Source organism: Tachypleus tridentatus, chromosome 13, assembly GCF_004210375.1.
Source record: "Tachypleus tridentatus isolate NWPU-2018 chromosome 13, ASM421037v1, whole genome shotgun sequence".
In the NCBI taxonomy this organism is placed as follows: domain Eukaryota; kingdom Metazoa; phylum Arthropoda; class Merostomata; order Xiphosura; family Limulidae; genus Tachypleus; species Tachypleus tridentatus.
The window spans coordinates 215,997,391-216,009,512 of record NC_134837.1 but is presented as its reverse complement, the minus strand read 5'-3'; the positions used below and the strand labels follow the sequence as shown (position 1 = coordinate 216,009,512).

General features: G+C 33.6%; 1 long non-coding RNA gene across 3 annotated transcripts in view; it reads left to right on the top strand.

Annotated features, from left to right (window-relative positions):
- The window catches only part of LOC143238222 (uncharacterized), a 45,373-nt gene extending 34,998 nt beyond the window's left edge, over positions 1-10,375 (top strand). For 2 of the 3 annotated variants that reach the window (XR_013020465.1, XR_013020468.1), the window contains 3 exons: positions 6,787-6,871; positions 9,732-9,785; positions 9,917-10,375. This is a non-coding gene — a long non-coding RNA (uncharacterized LOC143238222). The remainder of the gene's footprint in view (positions 1-6,786; positions 6,872-9,731; positions 9,786-9,916) is intronic. The other variant, XR_013020466.1, reaches the window with a different exon arrangement.
- The last annotated feature ends 1,747 nt before the right edge of the window (positions 10,376-12,122 follow it).

The following is a 12,122-nucleotide window of genomic DNA, read 5'->3' as shown; positions in this document are numbered from 1 at the left end:
TTTTTTCAAATATTTACTCAAAAAATAAGTTTGCCTTTGTTTATATTTTAAGAATAACCAGACATGTAACATCAAAAAAATAAATCATTCATTTCATATAAAACTGTATAGAATGAAAATTGACGTAGTTTCAATCTTAGTATGTTTGTAAACCCAAAAATAATAGTTTTGATACACATATAAACATGCGTTGAGTGTTAATGGGTGTTTATTTATTCATACACATTTTGTAAAGCCCTTCATCATTTGCATACAGAAAATTAACAAACCGTGTATCCTCCAATGGTTCAGTCGAAAGTCTAAAGGCTTAAAACGCTGAAAGCCTGTTTTTGATACAGGTGGTGGGCACAACACAGAAAGCCCAATCTGTAGTTTTGTGCTTAACTAAAAACAATACTAACCACGTGACGTGTTAGTTTACTGTTTCAAACGTATAAATGCACAGACGTACTGATATCAATGATCATGTTAGTGGATATCTGTCCAACAGGTACACTGTATACAAAGTTCGTGTAAGCTGCACACCTTCCAACATATGATTAAGTTTTAACAACGAATTAAATGTTTGTTTATTGTTATTTACTTAGTGCTATAGCTATACTAAATTTATGATTATAGTGTGTGTGTCTTTAAACGTGTGACAACTAAGATGCAATATTCAATTTCCTGAATTCTGTTTTTGACACACACTTTCTGGTGTATTCCAGAACCAGAATATCTGAAATGGTTACAGTTTCTCCTTAACAACAACACTGTACATCTTAAGCCTACAACACTTTTGTCCAGTAAGAAAACATGACAGGAATAGCACGTGCTGGGTGATCAGTGGATCAGTAAATTAAATTCCTGTTTTTTTCTTTCTTTATTTAATGAGACTACAAAATATTGACGAACAGGAACTTAAGGTATTGTGTGGGGGTGGGTGGCGATATTGCGCCATGATTGTGCTTGGCCTTTCTCGTTTATCATAATCCTGTTAGCATACGTGTTAAAAACTGAAAAACTACAGTTTCACGCAATGCCTTAATGAAACGTTTTCCTTTTCCTGCTTTTCTTAGTCTCAAAATGTCTGATTTCTGTGCGTCAGCTCAACCAGATATTCTAACAGCTTAATTTAATGCATCTATAAAACTTTCGACATCCTCGTCGAGCTTGCAGTGAAAAAAGGTATCGTGCCTCACAAACCTACTTGAGTGGGTGGATCTGGCACAGCTTCCACATTATCATCAGCCCTTCTGGTAGTAGTAGTGTCCAGTGCCTCGCGAACCTACTTGAGTAGGTGGATCTGGCACAGCTTCCATATTATCATCAGCCCTTCTGGTAATAGTAGTGTGTAGTGCCTCACGAACCTACTTGAGTGGGTGTATCTGACACAGCTTCCACATTGACATCAGCCCTTCTGGTAGTAGTGGTGTCTATGCCAGCAGTAGCCATAGTTACTTATTTAATTTTATTTTCTACGTACACTATTTATAGTACCTTAAACTAACTTCTCTACCTCAACTTCTTTCTTTACTTTAACCAACCTGTTGTTAGTTACTCCAAAAATATCCTTCAAGACTTCGCCAATCACGTAACGGTGAGGAGGCAGGCCGAGTGGTTGGTTTAGCTCAACTGTTGGAACTTCGACTGACAGTACGTGTTGTTACACGACTTATTTATTTTTAAGTGAGGATGCAGTGGGTGAATGGAGCACACAGATACTAACTCGAGACTAACTGCCTTCCCTTTAGTCTTACACTGTTGATTAGGGACGGGTAGCGCAGATAGCCCTCCTGTAGCTTTGTGCAAAACTCAAACCAAACCACGTAGATAGAACAGCAGAATTAGTTATCATAAAATGGTTAATAAAGATATATTATTGTTAATCAAGAGCTTAAAACCATTGATGTTGAATATAAGTACAGATGGGATTTCAAAGGTATTAAAGATATACCGCTGACGTATTTTCAAGGTAACTGATGTGGGAATACAATCTTCTAAAACTGATATTTCTCAAATACAGTTGATGAACTAACCGATATATTGGACTAGACATTTATTTTTAGTATTTTAAACGATTTATCTACTGAGCAATTAAGAAAGATAAATTAGTAGCGGAAATACTAAATATTTTAAAATCCTGTATGGATATAGTTTGACGTACTATAACGAGTAGAAGACAACTAATATACGATTTATAGATACATGACATTGAGGAGGAAGCTGTCCAATGACTTTGTACTTAGTTATCGAATATCCAGTACGTCAGCTCAGTAGGTAAACCACTTGACCAATGTACAGGGTATCCAGGGTTCGATACCAACCTTACTAGTAAGTGATGTAGGGGTGAAGTTTGTAGGGCACTTGTATAACGTACGACAGATAATATGACATAAAAATGAAATTACCACACCAAGAAGTTCTATTACAATTAGAGGACGAGACTTTATTTTAGTAACACACATACTAAAACATATAAAATCTTAAATTCATTTGAAAAATGAAACTTCAATAAAATTCTGTACTTCTTCAGACGGAGCAGGGTAAAAATAATACATATAGTGTCTTCTTCACAGAGAATAATAGAATAATCAAGTTTGTGTTGATAAACCAGGAAGCTACGGAGAGAAAGAAAAGACGGCAATACATTACTTCTAATTGTACTACAGTTGGTTAGCTACAGAAATGATACACGTAAAGCAATGTTTCTAATATTGTATTTTTATGTCGCACTGATTTCTGATTTGAGTGGCAATGAAGATATGGTGAATAATGGGATATTTTAATTTTATATTATTGGACTAAGAGAGAAACAGAAACCGCTATAAATAAAGAGAGCCAGCAAAATCATAGCAAACAAACTTTATCATGTATCACTGTCGTGTATCATAAAATGGATCACAACAAAACCGTATAGAATGTGACGACGAAAAACAACTTAAATAGTAAATATTCAATTCAGTTCAAACAACACTTTAAAACCTTTGTTGTTTATTACTAAGACTATACCTATATATAAATACATAAAAAATAAAAGCAGTTCAAAACGACCTATTTAAAAATCTTAAATATAAGGTGAAAGAAGAATTATCAGCCCGTAACAGATAAATATATTTATATGTAACATGTAGATACTAAAATGCTTTCTACATTATACACTTGGTCACCTCTAGTGGCACAGCGGTGCATCTACGAACTTATAACGCGAGAAACCGAGTTTCGATACCCGTGATGCCCATGTAATTTTGTGCTTAATTCTAAACAAACGGTGTTTTTAAGGAGCCAGCCCCTATATCATATACGGAGAGAAGTAGTAAATAAATCAATACACATAATATCAAATTTTATTAACAGACATCGTAGAATAATTACTTTAAAAGACACGAAGAATTATTGATAGTGACGTTTTAGTCTTACATGTTTTGTTTGAAAGACTGCTGTTGAACTTGTAAAATGTTACACACGCGTAGTCGAGGTCGTGTCTTTGCCTTGCATATATTTTTCCTTTACTGTACAAACATACAGATAATGTCGTTACATGGCAGCTATAAATGAACACTATATTCTCAAACAAATCTCCATTTGCAGTTTAACATTTTATATTTTGAACAAATGCGATCAAATAGTCAATAGTGAAGTAAATCATTACGAACCGTATCAACAAGGTATTAGTTATGTTTATTATCATTACAATGTATAAAGTTTGCTACTTTACCTTGTAATCCTTTGCTCATAATCCAGTATACAAAATAAGCCAAAAAATAAGATAAGCAAAATCTGAGAATTTAAAAAATCTGCAAATAGGCGCCATAAAAGAATTAGGACAGAAAGTTCATTTTGAAAACACCAAATATAATTAAAGGTAAAAGCGTGGAACCAAAATAAGGGTTTCTAGTTTCAGTAAATAATGTTTACAGTATCTCCAATCCGGTTTTCTTGCTTTGTTTACAATCCCTATTTGCATATTTTTAAATTCACATTTTTATATTTATTTTGTCTTAACAAGTACAGCAAAAAATATAGTTTATTCGCCACAAAAGACAGTCACTTTTTACTGGAGAGTTCTGTTTGAAGTTCTTGTGAATGTTTGAGAAGTTCACTAGTAAGATTGGCTATATTGAGATACTTTTCAGACTCAGTTTGTTACTATTGTGTTCCAGACAGTAAATATCACGTTGCTCAATTACCTTGATGATGTAAAACTTTTCCAGAGTGACTATCACTACCAACATATTTATTTATTTGTCGATGTTCAGCCGTCCCTAATTTTGAAGTTAATACACTACAAATGAGGCAGCTAGTTAATATCATCCTCCACGATCTCTTGCACTACTTTTTACCATGGAATATAAAGATAAAAAGTCACAACATTATGTTTCGGAACGACAAGGGACTTGTGCAAAGCACTAAAGAAATTTAAGTTAAACTCTACTTAAAAAGTAGCTATTGTCAGATAATTATTAATTTTAAAGATAAATATATGTATATATACATTTTTGTAAAAGTAATCAAGGAAACCGTTCTTGTTCATTTCAGTCAGAATTAATTATATTAATTCCCAATAATAATGTTGACGTAATAAAGAAAATCAAGGTTGAGATGGACAAAGTGAATTATGAAGAAAACCAGCAACTCTGAGTGAGGAAATAACCATTGTAAGTACTTGAGGAAGATAGAAAAAAGAAGAGGTTTTTTTCTAGACTGACATTAGAAAGTGAAAAACCGTCAAACAATTATCCTATCACAAAGTCATTGAAAAAATCCCCAACGGAAATGCAGTTTACTCCATGGGAAGAAGTCAAGAAATCAGAGAAACGGTCTGCAAGAATGTGAATATGCCCAGCATGGCCAGGTAGCTAGGGCGGTCGACTCGTAATATGAGAGTTGCGGGTTCGAGTCACCGTCAAACCAAACATGGTTGTCCTTTCAGCCGTGGGAACGTTATAATGTGATAATCAATCCCACAATTCCTTGGTAAAAGAGTAGCCCAATAGTTGGCGGTGGATAGTAATGACTAGCTGCCTTCCTTCTAGCCTTACACTGCTAAATTAGGGACGGGTAGCGCGGATAGCGCGAAATTCAAAATAAACCAAACCACATCAATTTAACAGTAACACGCAATATGCCTGCAACTGTATTTTTCCATATTTAGATATGAAGAAACGAAAGAACAACTTCAATAATGTTTTCACATTTAAAGCGTTAAACGAAAACAACAACTAATTGACGTAATTTTTATTTAAGAAAAAATTTTATTTCACTTTTCCTTACTGGCTTCACACACTACTGGGAACTATAGAAAAACTTCAGGCTCTTTGCATGAGAGCGTACTCACTTGTGCAAATTAATTGAAACAAAACGGAAAATTACGATTTTTTCAGTTTTGTGCGTTTTATTTCTGATAATCCAAAAATTACTCACAAATTAACACGTGATATGACCGTCTTTATTTTTCAGAAGATCATTAATCTGCTTTGGCATCGAGTCCACGAGTTGACTGCAAGTTTTACTAATTTTTGGATTGCGGTACCACACCTCAATTATGGCCTCAATTAGCTTATCTTTCGTAGTACAGTCTTTTCCCCGAAGTCTTCATTACAAATCGCCCAAAGGTTTTCAATAGAATTTAAGTCCGGAGAGTTTCCAGGCCAGTCCATCACCTTTATTCGCGTTGTAGTCTTAAAATTCTTCACAAGTTTCGATGTGTGGCACAGAGCCAGATCTTGCTGGAAAATGCCAGATCCAACTGGAAATCTCTTTTTCAATTCTGGAACGACTCTTCTCTGCAAAACTTCGACGTACTGCGGTCCTCGCATCATACCTTCTACGACATGTAAGCCTCTGACGCCATAGTAGCTGAAAAAGCCCCAAAACATCTTCTTCAAGGGATGTTTTACGTACTGATTGATGTGAGATTCTCGAAGTTTCTCACCTGGAGATCTGCGAACATGCAGACTTCTTTGACCCTGTACAAAGAAATGAGTCTTGTCACTGAATAACACCTTCCTCCATTATTTTTGCATCTAGTTCTTGCATTGCAGACCCCATTGATACTGTTTTTTCTTCATTGAGTTGGTAAGAAGTTGTTTTTTGACTGGTCTCCTTGCCTTTCTAACACAATTTCGAATGACGTAATATTCCTCAAAATTTCGTCACATATCCCAAAAATAGATCGACCGCACTGCAAAACACAGCTAATGACGGCGTCTGTGTGAAAAAATGAATATTAAAGGAAATGAACGGGTCCAACGAGCCTATATCGGCCTCCATGCTGAAAATATTGTAAAATGACCATTTCTTTCAATTAATTTGCCCAAGGGTGTATGTGTGTGTTTTCTTATAGCAAAGCCAATCGGGCTATCAGCTGAGCTCACCGAGAGGAATCGATCTCCTGGTTGCATGAGGGAAATTTACATAATTTCAATGTATAATATTGTTGTAGATTATTAATTTATATAGATTTGAGTTATAGAATCACATGTGAAACACTGAGCGACATATTTAATTTATTGTGGTTTCAAAGAAAAATCTTATGTTTGGTTAAGTAAATCGTAATAAAAACTGAATCGTGTTCCGTAAGGAACTTGTTATCATTCGTGTGGAAGTGCTATTACAGCTAAAACGTTCTTCTTTAATAGAAGATATTTCAATTTATTGTTGTTTGGAACCAAATTCTAATTGGTTAACGTTGACAATTTTTTAATATCTTAATAAAACATATTTAGCATTCTTTCAAATTGTATACGAAAAATTTCTACAAAACCATCTAATAAATATTATATAAAACCTAATCATATGTCACAGAGGAGAAAGAAACTTCCTTTTGTCAAGAACAAACAAACAAACAAGTAAAAAGGATTTGTGGAGGAAACTGGAAGGGATGTTAAAGGTGAGGACAGTATTTTAGTTAAAATAATTTCTTTGCTATTCATTAAATTTGAATGTTATTTGAGCAAAACAAATGGCTCTTCGTGGTTTTGGAAAAAGAGATTTACACGTAACATTTGAAATTAAAATATATTAATAAGTTTTACCTCACGCAAAAGTGTTAAAACGAGATTTAATACTTTCAAATAATGACAACTCTCTTAAAACATGGACTTGATTTTAAAATAAAATGTATTACTAGGAATTTAATTCGTTGTTTTAGGCTCATCTAACTTTTTTGTTACTAGAGGTCTTGTACTTACCCAAAAACGGTGTTTCTTTAATTGCAAAATAAAAGTTTATTTAGCACTTGTAGAAGAAAGTTCGTTAGTTCTAAACTGGTTTTCTAGACACATATAAAATAATATTGCACTGTCTTAATAAAAAGTAAAGCACATAAGTAAAGAAAGATAAGGCTGATTATGTTATTCCTATAAGTGAACACTACACTCTTTGTTCCTCGGTGGTTTAACTAAAAGTTTATGGACCTATATTGTCAAATTGCACTGGTAAATTAGGGGCGGCTCGCGCAGACGGCCCTCATGTACCTTTACGCGAAATTTAAAACAAACGATTACATTGAAATATATCGAAACAGACGTACCGCTGTGCTGCTGGGGTCTAACTGACTGGTTCATACATCAGAAACCTTTTGAAGTATTAACTATATTGCTAGTGTTTGACGAGAGCCCTCTTTAACGCCTGAGATGACATATGTAATGTGACTAATATATAACATATTCTCCTTTGTTTTCAATTATGCGTTCTTATAATTACCATAACATGAAAAATATCTAAATGTTAATATACTAACTGGAAATAACCAGTCTCAGGATATAAGAAATTTTGTGAACTGATTTCCCAGTTTTGTTAAACTGAAGTAAGTTTTCCAAAACTTAAAATTTATTATTTTAACTTGCTATTTTTATTTTTCATGTAAAATTTTGTTCTGTTGTTACTATGTCCACTACTATATAAACATTGATGTCTAGAAATAAAGGTTGTCAACAGCATGTTAACAAGTGTTTGTGTGTATGTGTTTATTATATATTTGTATATCAGTTCCAAGAAAACACTATTTTAGTTTCACAAAAGTAACATTTTACAAAACTATTATAACTGTCTGCCATTTTTAAAACAAAATGTATAAGCTATTAAACTTTCTATATATAACCTTATATTTTTATTAATATTTTAATTCCACTAAACGTTTATTTTGTCGTGTTTTCAGCTTTAACGTAACAGGATATCTGTTCCCATAAAGATGATACAAGTTAAAATATCCTGCAGTAACATAACATTAATTACCAAACCAATCGCGGTTCTCAACTGCCTGTGATTTGTATGATTAGTCAGTAATAATAAGGTTATACAAACAATGTATTTTATTGGCTTATTCACTATGATAGTTACCTGCCCCTAATATTATTGTATGTGTATTTTTTACCATTCAACAAAATGGAAACCAAACAATACATGAAGTAAAGTATTTATGTAAAAACAGCTGGTTTGGGTTGAGAAAATATTTATGTATAGGAGCGAACAACTTTTCGACCTTCTTCAGTCATCGTCAGGTTCACAAAGAAAGAAAGAGGTAACTGACCAATATCTGACCACATGTTTGAAGGGGGTTGTGTAATTGAGTGTAGGAATGTAGAAGGCGTGCTTGATGTTTGATTATATTTATGGATATAGGTATAAAGGCGTTCCTTCGTATTGGTTTATTTTGGGCTTGAGTTGTTGTACAAGTAAGGCTTCTTTAATTTTGCGTTTGTTTATGTTTGTTTCTTTATTTAATATTTGAATGTTTTTTATGGTTATGTTGTGGTTATTTGATTTACAGTGTTCGAAAGCGTGTGAAGGTGACTTTTTATGTTCTTTGAATCTGGTTTTTATTTTTCTACTCGTTTCTCCAATATAGAAGTCGTGGAAGTTATCACATTGTATTTTATAAATAATGTTCGTGTGGTGTTTGTCAGTGTAGATTTTACATAGTATAGACCTTAGTTTTATGGCTGGTTTTTGAATAAATTTTGTATTAACTGTAATATCATATTTTGTTATTAGTTTTTGCCAAATGTTGGTTATTTTTTTTACTGATGTCGGGAATATATGGTATGCTGCGGTATATGGTTTTGTAATTTTTTTAAATCGTGGGATATATTTACTTTTTTTGGTTGATCTTGCTTTTTGTCTAAGTGTGTGCGTGTAATGTTTTCTACGGTTTGTGGAGGAAACTTGTTGATGTTGATGAAGTATTGTTTTATTTCATCTAATTCGTCGTTAATTTTATCTGGAGAGCATAGTTTTATGGGGTTTTTTAGTATGTTGAGTTTTTGTTTAGTTTTATAAATTGAATTTGACTGATCTCCATTTATAACAACCCTCTGATTAATTCCATCATGTCTGCTGTAAAGACCACATATCTACAGCTTTTGTTTTGCCAGTACTTGCGATCCAATGGTTGTTTCGTCCTTTTGGTGTAGTGTTCTCTTCCAAGTTCACTGAGATTGGTTACTTCGTTGGAACGTAAATCTTACTAATTTATAGGAACAATTAAATCTTTACTTTCATCAAAATTCACGACAAGATATTTACTCTGCTATTGACTCCATGTAAAGAATAAAGCCTAAGAAACTTAAGACGTCTTTTGTACATCAACTACTTCTGTTGTTAACAATGTCAGTTTCACTTACATCATAAGTGTCTACCATACGACCCTATTGGATCATAAAATGTTGGCCTAGCCTATCACATTGAATAACCTTCGATGACCACAATTTTGATTTTTACACGTTTGGTATTTGTCTTTTCTCTTCTAGGAGCCACACTGCTACTGGAAATAGTAAAGTTGTCCGTGAACACAGTTTGTTATGGTGAGTGAAAACATTCATATTAGTAAACAATCAACATGAAACTGACATGAATACACCTCCTTCTAAATGTTTTAGACATGCTAAAGAAAGACAGATAAAACAAAATAACATTAAGTCTTTTTCCATAATAGGATTCTTTAGAGACTGATAAAAGATGCGAGACTCCAAGACGTACAGTTAACTCTGAGTTGGTCATCGCTGTTAACAAGATAAAGTGATTAGATACTTTTATAACAAAGAGGAAGAACTGTAAACATGTTTGGTTATAAACCGACAGATTTAGCTGTTTTATCTCATTATGTAAAGAAGATAAATATGACCTTGTACTATTAGTAACAACACTGTTAACTTTACATCGTTACTAAAGTACACAAGGAACATATATCCGGTAGTATTATATACCAAATTGTTTTATATACCAGTTGAGGTGATTGTTTACCATATTTCTTTTCAGAGGTTTTAGATCTGGCTAATAAATAATACGTTTCTAAACATTTGAACACAGTGATAAATTAATCGAAATACATTACATTGTACTTGTTTCTCTGACTAATCAGTCTAATTGTATGGTTTGATTGTAATAAAGTGTAATATCTTATGTATTTATCCAAGTCTCTGTTTGTCTCCCTTTATTTATCAATCAAAATTTAAGACATAAAATACTCAGCTAAACAGATTTCTTGTATTCGAACTCCATGTTTTCTACTGGGAATGTTTAATTGTGAGCGACACCTGACATGACCTAGTGATTAAGGTGCTCCTTTGAAGGCGTCAAAAATGTGACGGCCAATCCCACTTTAGTCTGTCGCTTCAAGAATTAGGGACGACTAAAGGAGACGTCTGTGGAAGAAAATCAGTAAACAAACCACCTGTTAATAACCCATGATGTATTTATGGTAGAATATTTGAAAGTTTGCTTTGCTTTGTTTGATGGATTTAAGGCAAAACAAAAACAAATGTCCAAAAATGATTCACTGATAAAAGATTATTTCGGAATCAATAAGCATGTGTTTAATATTATTTTTAACGTAACCACTTCGAAATTAATAAAACTATAACAGTAATCCCGTCTACTGCTTAGTGTTTAAATCAGAGACAATGTGACTGTTGTGAGACTACGATAATCATCAGTACAACTTGGGTTGATTATATTATTTATATCAGTAAAACTGGTGTGAGACGAGTTGCGTGTCAGAATAACAGTTGAGAAACGATTATAGGAGTTAGTGTGACTAACACTGTTATATTCGTCAGTGTGACTGATTTGACTATTATTATGGGTGTAGATAATCAATTAGATCTAGATTCCAGGTCTAACGTTCCGGCATAGCCAGGTGGTTAGGGTACTCGACTTGTAATCTGAAGAAAACGGATCGAATCCCTGTCACAACAAGCATGCTCGCGTTTTCTGTCCAGGGGGCGTTATAAAATGAGTCAATCCCAGTTTATGGTAGGTGATGATGACCAGCTGCCTTCTTCGTTTCTTAAACTACTCAATTAGGGACGGCTAGCTCAGATAGTCTTTGTGCAGCTTTGCAAGAAATTTCAAAAACAAACAATATAGGTCTAACAAAAAATGTGGTAAACGTTATTGAACAACCTGACAAACAAGCTGATTCTCTTTAGGTAAAGAAAGATATCACCTATCAGCACACGTGAAATACTGCTAAGTAAGTAAAGGTGATTATATAGAACACATCTGGGTCCAGTTTAACAATTTTTGTACCAGTTCTTTACTTTCGACTACATTACCAAAACGAACGAGTCTGACACTGTACACCCAGCCTATTACAAGATATCTATACTTTTTATACCTTCAATATGAGGCACTGAACCCTAGGTAACTGAAAATATCTAGGTATTCTGTGTCTGGAATGTCCGTAACTGTGTCTCTGTGAACAAGTGAACAAAACTAATGTATCGGCAGCTAAGTCTGTGGTTATTGTTGCAAGATTGAAATAGTAGTTCGTCAGAGACATTTCAAATTACTAACATTTTACCTTATCTAAATCATCAATCAAAACTATAAACACAAAGTTTTCCTATGTGCAATAAACGCTACAGAAACTAGTCATATTTATACACGAAATGCCAGGTAGTAAAACTATCTCCGCTTTCAGTCACGTCACCTCTACAAGTGTCACTGTGACTTCCGAGACATCAACATGGATGTCACTGAGAATAAAGCGATGCTGATATTGGTGTGAATATTGTAAAAATGGTATTACTACAGTAGCTTAAACACCCACTTCAACGAAACTATGTCGAAATAAAAGTCGAATATATCCCTTACAGAATAAAGTATACCAGTGATATTGTGTTAACTGGTTTGGTGTA